Source organism: Saimiri boliviensis, chromosome 6, assembly GCF_048565385.1.
Source record: "Saimiri boliviensis isolate mSaiBol1 chromosome 6, mSaiBol1.pri, whole genome shotgun sequence".
Taxonomy (NCBI): Eukaryota; Metazoa; Chordata; class Mammalia; order Primates; family Cebidae; genus Saimiri; species Saimiri boliviensis.
Window position 1 is genome coordinate 104,514,639 of NC_133454.1, and position 12,830 is coordinate 104,527,468.

A 12,830-nucleotide genomic window follows, 5' to 3' on the forward strand; every position below is an offset into this window, starting at 1 on the left:
TCATTTGCTTTTCACGTTTTCCAGCTTCCCTTGCAGCTGTATTAGGCTCATGTGACTGGGCTTTGGCCAATGAATATTGGGCATGATATAAATTACCTCCAGTCCTGGCCCTTATAAACATGTCAAATGGTCTCTGCTTTCTTTTCCTTGCCTTGTTGCAGTGATTTAGGAAGCCATGTATTCCAGATGGCATAGTTCAAGATGGAGGAGAATTGCCCCCCTGGAGTCAGATTGAGACAGGAAGGAGAAAAGTGCCTCTGTAGGTTTTAAACCACTGAGATTGCTGGTCACTGTGGCATAATCTAAGCCTCCTGACTAGTTAAACGAGACAGCCACAGTTGCATGCTGAGGAGTTTTGAGATGATTGGGGAGTCCTGAAATATTCAGGTCTTGAATTGGCTGCAGGCCCCATTCTGGACAAAGTGAATCGAAACATTTAGAGAAGGGTCACAGGACTTCTCTTTTTTAAGGTGATATTGAGGAGAGGCTGGTACTGTGGTCTGCCAGGTCTCCCGGAGAATCTCTCATGAGAAAGTCACCATCCCATGAACATCTAGAGAGCAGGCTCTGGGACGGGACTCCTTGGGCAATAAGCCTCCCTCCACCTCCTTCTAGCTTTATGCTGGGTAATGTAAGGATCTACTTCATGAAGTTGTTTCAATGACTAAATGAGTTGATATATTCCTTACCTATTGCGGCATAACAAATTACCCCAAAACTTAGCACTGTCGACAAAAAGAGTCAAACACTGTAAAATATTTGAAGAGGTTTATTCTGAGACAAATACGCATGACCATGGCCTATGACTTAGCCCTCAGGGGGACCTCAGCACATATGCCCAAGTTGGTTGGAGTACAGCTTAGTTTTATACATTCTAGGGAGTCATGAGACTTCAATCAAATACATTTAAGAAATATACTAGTTTTGTCCAGAAAGGTGGGACAACTTGAAGCAGGGGCTTCCAGCTTGTAGGTAGATTTAAAAATTTGCTAATTGACTATTGGTTATTTAAAGACCTGAGATCTATAGAAAGGAATATCTGGGTTAAGATAAAATATTGTGGAGATGGAAGTTCTTACTTGCAAAGGAAGCCCTCAGGTATTAGGCTTCAGAGAGAATAGATTGTAAAATGTTTCTTAGCAGACTTAAAGTCTGTGTTGATGTTAACCAGAGATGTATAACGAGACATGTCCAACCCATTCTTCACTTCATGGCCTGAACCAGTCTCTCAGGTTAAATTTTAAGGGTGCCCTGGCTGAGGAGAAAGTCCATTCATATGATTGGGAGGGGGGCCTTAGAATTTTATCTTTGGTTTGTGGTGCCATAAAACAGCCACCATTTACTATCTCATAGTTTCTATGGACCAGAAACTCAAGAGTGTTCCACTGGGCGGTTCTGGCCTCTCATGAGGGTGCTGTCACATGTGGGCTGGTGCTGCATCATCTGAAGGCTCAAATGGGGCTAGAGCATCCACTTCTAAGCTGTCTCACTCAGGTGGCTGTTGACCAGAAGCCTCAGTTCCTTTCCACACTGGCCACACCACAGGACTGCCTAAGTGTCCTCACTGCATGGTGGCAGGCTTCCCTCAGACTGAGTGATCCATGAGACCAAGGGCGAGGCTGTGATGCACTGGTGTCACACGGGCCAGCCCTGACTCCGTTTGGGATGGGACTAAACACGGATAAGGTTACCAGGAGGCGAGGATCCCTGGAGGCCATCTGTGAGGTTGAACAGCATAAGCTTTTCAAATATCAACTGATCTGTAATATAATCTCACTCTTATCAACAGCATAAGCATTTCAGTTGATAACTGAAATGCTTCAAACCATGCCTGACACAGAATTACAACTCAATAAACATTAGCTATTTTTTTATTACGAATAGAATGATCAGTAATCGCTAACTCAGAACTGCAGCTTCTCCCCCATTTTATCCTCCTCCCCTCATTCCTCAACAACCCTTCCAGGTGGAGTCCAGCTGTATAAACACCTGTGCACCTGTTATGCCAGGCTGTGCACTGGGTGCCTGGCTCCAAGAAGGTAGGGGTCTACCTGGGCACCTCTGTGCCCCAGGGCAGAAGAACTCTAATAGAGACACAGAAGGTGCTAGAAGCCAGGGAAAAAGAGGTTGAATAATAATGAGTGCTTACATGGGGGTGTCACATTTGACAGGCTTGTTCACTTCTACTGTCCTACTAGAGAAAAAGTGGTGGCGTGGCTAAAAGCACATACTCTGCAATGAGATTGTCTGGTAGCAAATTCCAGTTCTCCCCCTTACTAACTATGTGAACTTGGACAAGTTACGTAACTTCCCTGGTACCCAATTTTCTGTTACAAAAGGGAATAATAGTTCTCATTTTACAAGGTTGCTGCGTGAATGAAATAGTCTAGGCATTCAAAAGGCTCAGAACAATGTCTCTGTCTCATAATAAATGCTAAAAACATTTGCTGTTATCTTCTTTCTCACATCACCTGGGGCAGAGGGTGAGGGCAGGGATTAAGGATTCAAGAGACAAGGGAATAAACAGATACAGACCCCTTACAAATTCCAAGGCAAAGCTGGTGTTAAGACATTGCTCTCTAGGACTTTCCCCTAGAGTCTCCCTGGCTCAGGGGGTGCTGCTCACGCAGAGGGAAGCTTGACGGAGAGTGAGTCCATCAGGCTGTGAGTCACTGAGCCCAGGTGGCGCCCCTCACAGCCACCTGGTATGCTTCTCGGCTGACTTCTTCTGTGACCAGGGCCTCTGGTAGCCCTGCTCCCCCTCCTTGTTTGTTGTTTGTATCTTCTTTTCCTAGTTTTCTTTGTTTCAGATACGCTCAGGGGTTCCTGAACCTATCTTGTGTTCCTCTGATGGGTGGGTGGCAAGGCAGTAGGGCTGGGGCCAGGGGCCCATCCGTGGAAGGTGGAGGCAGATGGAGTGGGGCGAGGCAGCAGGCAGGTGGGAGAAATCAAAGGGTTTCACATCAAAGAAAGAGAAGGCAATCAGCTGGAGTATTCTCCGTCCTCTGAGATGGGATCTGAGCTCTAATTTGTGAATCTTAGTTAAGTTTTGAAAACCAAAAGCAAAGGGCTGCTGGACCTCCTGCCTAACAGAAGTGTTTGCTGAAAAGATTCAGAACCGTGACAAAGATACAGCTCCTGCAGAGCTCTAAAGAGAAGGGAATTCAAGCTCCAGAAGGTGGGGACCCCACAGTGAAAGTGACAAACAGGGTTCACACTCTCCTGGAGCTCATCTTCCAGTGGGAGTACACAGACAACGCCAAACAAGATCTTTTCAGCAAGTGTGATACGTCTAACAGAGGCCCCGCGACTCTGGGTTGGGTGGTCGAGGAAGCCTTTCCGAGAAGGTCACACTGGAGCTGAACCCTGTGCAGCCACATGTGGATCCAGGGAAGTGTGTTCTAGAGCCACGAAAGAGCTGGTGCCAAGGTCTCGGGCAGAAGGGAGTTCGGTGTGATTGAGGAACAGAGGGAGGTCAGCGTGCCTGGGGAAAGTGCAGGAAGGACAGGGACCCGCTGAGCCGGGGCTGCTGGGACAAGGAACACAGGCGTTATGGTGAGCTCCGGGAGGTTTTAAGTATAGGAGTGATGACATCTGGTGGGTTTGAAGTGACCACTCAGCCCTCAGGTACAGAATGGATTTCAGGAGACAACAGAATGCATGAAGCCTGTGAGGAGGAGGCCAGGAGTCCAGGTGAGGGCTACAGCTGAACTAGTGTAGATGGTGCAACTGAAGGGCATGGCACGTGGGAGCCATGTTGTGAACACGGAGAAGAGAACCGCTCTTTGCAACTCCCAAGGGACCCACCACCCAGGAGCCTCACTTGATGGTGCCACGGGGTGGGACTCTGAGGAAAGGCGGCAGGTCACAGCCAGGCCTGCACTGTCTAGAATAGCAAGGGTGTGGGAAGAGTCCCTGATTCCAGCCCCATTCCTAGCATGAGCGAGTTTCTATTATCCTAGGACTCAGCAGATGGGAGGGCGGGAGACTTACCCCGGGACTGGGCAGCTGATAGCCGGCCTTCTTTCCGGACTAGTGCTCCCGCTTCACGAATCGCAGAATGCAGAGCTTAGAAAAGTGAGACCCTTCAAGGGGTTTGGAAAAGGGATGCACTGGACAAGGCCAGGACACGTGTGTTGTGAGGCCCGGAGTTCTGTGTCATGGTGGCCTCTGGGCCCTGGCAGCTCAGCCCTGGGGAGGGCTATCCACGCAGCTTCCACTGCTCATCTGGATGGAGCCCAGAGCCTCTGTGGGGCCTCTTCATCGGCCGCAAGGTTTGGAAGGAAAAGGTTCAGGATGAAGCCTGAGGAAGGACAGGTCAGCGGGGACCCACTCCTTACCACTGTCCCCCAGCTGGCCAGGCTCCCAGCTGCTTCACCTCTGGGCTGGAGATGGCATGAAGGTGCTGTAGAGGCACCCTGGGAAGTCCTGTGCTGGCGGGGAGACCGAGGAGAGGGGAAAGGGCTTCAGAATGATTGCAGACCACTCAAGACCTGGTTCTCCCCGGGGCAACCTCCCAGACCGAAGTCCATTGACTCAGTCACTCACTCGCCAGTATTTGAGACATCAGTGATACAACCAAGAGGTTGAGGAAGGGGGCCGGGCGCGGTGGCTCAAGCCTGTAATCCCAGCACTTTGGGAGGCCGAGGCGGGTGGATCACGAGGTCGAGAGATCGAGACCATCCTGGTCAACATGGTGAAACCCCGTCTCTACTAAAAATACAAAAAAGTAGCTGGGCATGGTGGCATATGCCTGTAATCCCAGCTACTCAGGAGGCTGAGGCAGGAGAATTGCCTGAACCCAGGAGGCGGAGGTTGCGGTGAGCCGAGATCGCGCCATTGCACTCCAGCCTGGGTAACAAGAGCGAAACTCCGTCTCAAAAAAAAAAAAAAAAAAAAAAAAAGAGGTTGAGGAAGGAAGCACAGAAGAAAGAAAAGGAGGGAGGGAGGAAAAAGAGAAAGGGATGAAGGAAAAGGGCACAGGCCCCACCCTTATAAAAAAAGAAAAAAACCTCACGGCCTAGTAGAAAAAAAAAAAAAAAAAAAAGAATCAAAGAATTACAGGCCCATGAGTTGGAGGTTCCAGCCAGATGGACTGAGTGTGAATCCCTGCCATCAGCTCTGAGCCCTTCGCTGTCTCCTCTGAGCCTTTGTACGTGCTGTCCCTCTGCCTGGCCATCTTCTTCCTGCATCCTCCCTCTGGCTAACTCTTACTTATGCTTCCAGTGTCATGTCCCCAGCGCAGCCTCCCCTGGGGTCCCTCCACATGCTCCACAGCCCCTGTACCTCCCCATCATTGCCCCAAGCCAGAATGGTCTCTGACTGCGTCTGTATAGAAATAGAGAAAACTCTAAGATCCCAAAACCACTTCGACTTCCTAATTTTCTCTCCAATCTTTGAGGGGCCAGTTCCAACAAGGCCTTTAAGACTGATATTCCTCTGCAGGGATGAGAGATGCCTGCATCCCCCTCTGGACTGTCATGCGACCAGCAAGGAGGATGCAGCCTCTCTTGTCATCAGAAGGCCTGAGCTGTAAATGTGATTCCCCAACCTGGCTGTATGTGCAACACTTGGGGAATTCCTAAAAATACAGATGCCTGGGACTCTAACTCCAAAGACACTTGGCTTGGTAGATCTGTGCTGAGATCTGGGCATATACATTTCTTGGAACTTTCTCTAGCTTCGTGTACAAATGTATCTATGGCAGCAGCATCTGTGATAGCAGAAGGCTGGTAACAGCGTAACTGTCCACCAACAGGAAACTGGCTGAATAAACCATACATAGTCCATCCAGACAATGGTATTCTATGTGCCCTGGAGAGGAATGAAGAATCTCTTAAGTACTGATAGAAAGAGACCTTCAGGATAGGTTATTGGATTAAAAAAAAAAAAAAAAGCAAGGTGTATAACATATACGATTTTTTTCATCCAACTTTAAGCCAACTTTTTCTGTAAAGAGCCTGATGGTAAGTATTGTAGGCTTTACAAACCATGTATAACCTCGGCCTGGGGTGGGGGCACATGTGGCTTCAACACAGTAATAAATCTGTAAATGGAGTGGATCACAGAAAACTGAGGCTGAGTGGGAGTTCAGAGCGGCCAGTGGAGAAGACAGGCACCTGCGTTAGGACCCTCGGATGGAGGCTTCCAGAGAACTCACAGCAACACGTGATGTTAAAGCACCAGCTTTCACCCTCGCTACCCCCAAAGCCAGAGAATAACCCTACAAAGCCAGCCAGCTACCCCTTCCCACTGTCCTCCCCTCCCCAACCTTGCCCTGCCCCCTGGAATAACATGCACCCCCCCCCACCTTTGATATCATCCTGTCCCGAGCCTCCTTCTTGCTTTCCCTCCTGTATTTCCAACTGCTCCTAATGTCACAAGGTTCCCAGACGTCTCCGCAGCCTCCTGGGTTCCTGACCAGCCTCAGTCCATCTGGGGCAGCCCCGTTCTTCTCCCTGGAACTCTCATCTTTAGATCACTGGCACTCCTGAAGGCCATCTCATCGATTTTGACACTTTTTTCTTCTGAGAATGATCCTTTTTCATACTGTAATTCCCCAGCCTTGAATGTGTCCAGAAACTAAAACCCAGTGGACTTGGGGCCAGACCTAGCTGTGACCTCCAGCAAGTTATTTCACATTTCCAAGGCTCTGCTTCCCGATCCGAAGAAGTGGGGATAATAAAACCACTGCTGAAGGATATGAGGATTCAGAGACCTAGTGTCCATGCCCACCAGATGCTTTGTGTGACAACTTCTGGTACCCAATGCAAATGTGGAGATACTTTGCCCTCTCAGCAGACTCATCTCAGTGGATTAATCAGAGGTGCACACAGTTTTTTAGAGCTGTGCTGCTTAGAAGGACTGTGGTTTGTGAAAACCCCCTAGATACCCCCCACCCCTCCTACCCCATCCCTGCTGCAGAGGCTCACTTTGTATCTGTGGTCAGGGCTGAGCCTGGAGGTCTATACGCAGAGCCGCACACCCAGGAATTGAGGGAACACGCTGAAGAAGCTGACTTGGAGACCCGGAAGTGCCTTCTTCAATCCTAGCAGCTGCCTGGTGCTGCTGGGCTTGCGGGGAGTAGGACCACAAACTGGGGGCTGAGCATAGTGACTCATGCCTATAATCCCAGCACTTTAGGAGGCTGAGGCAGGAGAATCGCTTGAGTCCAGGAGTTTGCAACCAGCCTGGGCAACAAAGTGAGACTGCAGCTGTACATTAAAAAAAAAAAAAAAAAAATCAGCTGGGCTTTTGCGGTGTGTGCTACTTGGGAGGCTCAAGTGGGAGGATTGCTTGAAGCCAGGTGGTTCAGTCTGCAGTTAACCAAGATTGCGCTATACTCCAGTCCAGGCAGCAGAACGAGACCATGCGTTAAAAAAAAAAAAAAAAGGAGGGGGGGGCGCGGGGAAGAAACCCTGTCCAGACACAGAGCCACTTTGCAAAGAGCCAGCAAAGACGTTTAATCTGTCAGATATCTTTATCAGTGGAGGGAGCAGAACTGAGGCTGGGCCAGTAGGACATGTTCACCAGGGCGGCCGAAGGTTCGGTTGAGGTCTGAAAAGGGGAGATGAATGAGGCAAAAAGCCCTGCCCCTGCCATGCACTGCAGCTTCTCCTTCAGAGGGAGCAGGGCCTGGAGGGCTTTCCTGATCTCCCAACGACCTTCAACAGAGGCATGAGTGGAATGGGGTTTCCGGTCCCCACGGCATGTGCTTCCCTCAACCTTTCACCAAGGACCTACTATGTGTCAAAGACTAAGCACTGGGAATAGAAGGTGAACAAGATCAGTGTGGCCCCCACTCTCGGATCTGCCAATCTCCAGGACTTGTTTTTTTGAGACTCCTGACGTTGCCTGGCCTGAGTCAGCACTGGGGATTTCCATTCTCTGCATATCACTTCCCAACCACCCCTCCAAGACAGCAAGAGCTGTAGCTTCTGTTCTCAAGTTTCTCCCTTGGATTCTTGATTCGGTTTCATCTCAGCTATGGTTTAAAAAGCAAACAGCAAACAAACAAACCACACACCCAAACAAATCCAGAAGAATTTTAAACAGAATGGAAGCACTGCCTGGAATCATAAAGATCATTTGTTCAATGTCCCTTTTTCTCACTGCCAGGCTCTTGTCTGCTCCATGGAACCCATTATGGCTTGAGCCTTTCCAGATTGATTCCCCGTAAACCTCATGAGGACACTGGAAAGGTGAGCTGAGGCAAGGTCGTGAAGAAACTCTAATGGAGCCGCCCTATGGAGTTTGGAGTTTTGACTGCATACTGGGGACAATGGGAAGCAATTGACAGAGAAAAGCAGGACAGTGCCATGATGCGTCTTCCATTCATTTATTACATTCAGTTAGCAAGTATTTATTGAGCACGTATTCAATGCCATGCCTGTGCTGGGCCATGGGGCTCTAACATTGAACAAGATAGACATGTTTCTCCTTTCCATGTCTCCAATGGGGAAACAGACAGTGAACATGGTAAATAAATTAGAATGCACATCAATTCATTGAGTTAATAAGACTCTCCAGGGCATGGGGTGGTAGGGGGCAAGAAATGAACAGGATGCTGTGATTCCGAATAAAAGAAGGAATCCTCTTTAGAAAGCATAGCTTGAGGAAGTTTCTCTAAGAAAGTGACGTTTTAGATGAGTCTCAAAAAAAAAAAATAATAATAATGGAAAGTGGCCGGGCACTGTAGCTTACACCTGTAATCCCAGCCCTTTGGGAGGCTGAGGCAGACGGATCATGAGGTCAGGAGTTCAAGATCAGTCTGACCAATATGGTAAAACCCCATCTCTATTAAAAATACAAAAATTAGCCAGGTGTAATCTCAACTACTCAGGAGGCTGAGGCAGGAGAATTGCTTGAACCTGGGAGGTGGAGGTTGCAGTGAGCCAAGATCGTGCCACTGTACTCCAGCCTGAGCAACAGAGCAAGACTCTGTATTAAAAATAATAATAATAGTAATAATAAAAAGGGAAGAACCCAATCTTTTCAAGAGCAGGGGAAAGAATGTTATAGTTTGGAGCAGGGCAAGGGGTGGGTAGGGGATACAGTGAGGTAGAGGATGCTGGCCTTGCGGCTGGAAAGACTTAGGAGGACTCTTGGAACTAAAGGAAGGTTGGCGTGAATGGAGTGCTGAGGAAAGTGTTATGAGCTCAGGAGGCAGAGGCTGACAGATGTCTTCATGCTTAGAGGCTACTACAGGTGAGAAATGAGAGAGTCACTAACCAAGTTGGTGCAGAGATGAGGAGAAAGGGACCGAAGTGAGTATATTTTGGAGAGAGAACCAGCGAGTCTTGCTAACGGATTAAATGGGAGGGAGGTGGGTGCAGCAGAGGCAGAGAAGGCACACATGTTTCCCACGTTTCTGGTTGGAGCTGTTATTTACTAAGATGGAGAAGCCTGGGAAGGTGGGACCAGGTTTGGGAGGTAAAACAAGATCAAGCTTCCTTTCTGGAAAGCACTGAGAAGGCTGGACTCAGGGAGGACAAGGCCAGGGCAGGGCACCCTTCAGAGGCCAATCCACTACTCCAGGTGAGAGACCATGATGAGGATGAGCGAAGGTGGTGACAGGGGACTGGGAGAATACCCATGTCTCTGCTGAATAAGCGAAGAGAAGAGCGTCCCACTGCTTCAGCTGCTATGAATTTCATTTGTGAGATGGCTCAGCGGCCAGTGAGAGGGAGGAGTTCTTTTTGGATAAGGTTGAAATGAAACCAACATATGGAGAGGAGTGGAGGCGAATGATGTGGAAAATGGGGTCACGAGAGAGACCAGGCAGAGACTGCAGCAATGCAGTCTTCCACAGCTGGCTGGGAAGAGGGAAGTCTCGATTCACCATCTGTGCCAGGGAGAAAGGCATCCTGGGAAACAGATGGCCGGGCAGCCCATGCACCCTGGATGACCATGGGGGTTCCCTGGGGCTCTGCAGCCCGGGTGACTTTCCTGGGAGGTTTGGGACAGAGCATTCAGAAGCTGTGGGCACAGCAGGCTCTGGGATTTCTGCCCTTGATGCCTCTATTACCCAGACCCCTTGAGTGGGGTCCCAGATGGTGCAGCTAAGACGAGCTCTCTTCTCCTTAGGCTTACTGTCCTCCAGCAGAGCCCTTTCCAGCTTCTGAGATTAGCAAAAGGCAGTGGCTGATGGCACTGACAGTGAGCTCAGTCAACCCTAGTCCCTGTCAGGATGGCCATTGTTTCTTTCATGTGTTCATTCATTCCTACATGCACTCAACAAATTATGACTGCAGGCACTGTCCCAGGCCCTGCCGTGGGGGAAGGGAAGATCGAGAATTGAACATTGCGGGCTCCCAAGCCCTCTCATTCCCTGCTTCCTCATCCTGTCACTCCTTCGGGTCTTAGTGCCCAGAGCTGACCCGAATCATCACCCAGGACCCACTCCAGCCCCTGGCCCTGGCCCTGGCACTGCTGATTCTGATTTAAGCCCATTTATTAATTTTATTTCATGAGACTAAAATGTGGTCAGAAATCAGGTTGTAAAGGACACTGAATAATATTTTTCCGAGTCTGGGCTTTCTTCTGAGTACCTGTTTAAGTATTTTAGGCAAGAGAGTGACATTAGATTTCCATTTGCAAGACACCTGCAGCAATGAGGAGGAGGAACGGGAGGCAGGGAGGCACGACGGGAGTCGGGGAACCAGATAGGAGGCCTCTGGAACTTGTCCAGATGAGAGGCGACAAGAGCTCCTTGCCACGCCCCACCCCCACCGCATCACATCAAACCTCTCAGAAAAGAACTGACGAGTCCTCTGACCTGTGGAGGGGCTCACCCCAGCGGAGGCACCTGTGTGCATATTTGAAGTTTAACCAACATTGGGCATCTTTTATTTCTCAGACACCTTCATGCACAGTGAATCCCCTCTAAGCTGCGCTGCCAGGAAAAAATACTCTCCATCTCTCCCTTTTATAGATGAAGAAACTGAGACTTTGCTCTGAACAGACCCAAATTTGAATCCTGGCTCTATCACCTGTCCAGGTGTAGAAAGTTCCACTGTGGACTGACTGCCGGCCCTGCATGGTCGCCATGAGCAAAACCTGATCTGGAAGAGTTGTATCTAATGGGCCCTAATGGTGGCATTTCTGGGATCCAGCAGGCTGTGGCAGAAGCACCGAGGAGACCCTGGGGGCTTCTGCAGCTGGGTCTGGGGAGCAGGTTGAATGGGTGCCCTGGGTGGGCCTGCCCTGTCTTCTCGGTCTTCTGTCCTCTCTGCCTATGTTGCCTGGGGCCTGAGTGGGAGAGTTCTGTAGGTGAAGAGTTCTAGCCCTGCGGGCTTCTTTTGCGGGAAACTTCTCCCCTTGCGGGGTTCTAGGAGAGGCCTGACCACTACCCCACCTTCCCCCAGCTTTCCTGGTCTTTGTTCCGATTTTAGGCCGGGGTGGGACGATAAGGAGGACGACTGCGCCATCTGCTGGGCATCTCAGGCAAGCTCCAGCTGCGCCCAGGTGAGGTTTGGCTTCTGCGCCTGAGAACCTTGGGTCACCAACCACGAAACGGCCCCTTGACCAATGATCTCTTTTATAGCAGTAGCCCCAGAGACACCCTTCCAGTTCAGCTGGTGCCAGGAAACTCTCGGTACCCACAGAAGCTGCCCATTATCTGTGCGCTCGGGTGTGGGGAACAGAATGGTGAAGAGTGTGTGGGGGAAGGCACAGACGCAGACCATTAAAACGCAGCGTGCCGAGGAATAATGGAAAAAACGCAGGTGGAGAAGACAGGCCAGTTAATTTGAGTTCCTGGGCCTCTGTTAGGTGCTGCTCCTGAACCAGAAGCATGAACAGGAATTAGGCCAGGATTAAGGGTAGGCATTCCGGAGAGAGGGCATGGTGGGGGCAAAGGCCTGGTGACGGTGCTGCCATCTCTGCTCAGGCTCAGGGCTAATGCCTCTTTCCTGCCCTTCTCCAGCAGTGGGAGACTTTGCTGACCCCTTGGAAGTGCTGGCCCCTGAACTCTACAGTGGCAGGAGCTCAGAAGGTCCACGTCTGCCCTCCCCCCCCTTACCACCTCAGCAGCGGCTCCCTCCTACCCTCCCCTCACCCAGAGTTCCCAAGCCCTACCTCTTCCCACCCAAGCCAAACAGTGTGGCTGGGAGGCTGTGCTATGAATAAAATCTCCCATGCCCACGACTCGAAGCCAGTAAAGGCCAGAAATCAATGCTGGAGAATGAAAGCAAGGTGGAGAATGATGAAATCACCTAGTTGGTGAATTAGGGCCCAGCTGAGGTCGATTTAGGACGAGCAATTCAAGTGAGCGTGAATTGTCAGTCTGCCATTCTACTGCATTCAATCGAATTCAGGCATAGTTTACTACACAGGTCAAATCCTGTGAGTTTGTGGAAGAAGTGGGATGCAAAGGGACATTTATGGGGCAATTTACTGTGCGCCAGACACAGTGGAAGCTATCGTGGATACTGAGTGAATGAGACATGGTCTCTGTCCTCACGAAGCACCTACATCACCACCCGCTCCTCCCCCACCGCCGCCTCGTTCCTCTCTGTTCTCTTCCTGCACAAAACCTGCTTTTGGGAAAGCAACTGACAAATTAAGCCACGCTGAGCTGTAGTCAGCTGAGTGGGTGTTTATGACAGTACCTGTCAATTGTCTCTCACTATCCTATTTCAGTAAAATAAAGAAACCCACTGGCTCATCCTCCTGCCCTTCCCCACCTCAAATGTGTTAGCTACACACAAGACCACCCAGCAGAGACTATTTCCCAAGCTATCTTACAGCTAAGTATAGGTCATGTGATTGAGGCCAGAGTGATATGAGTAAAAATAACGTGGCAACTTCTGGGGCATACCCTCTTCTTC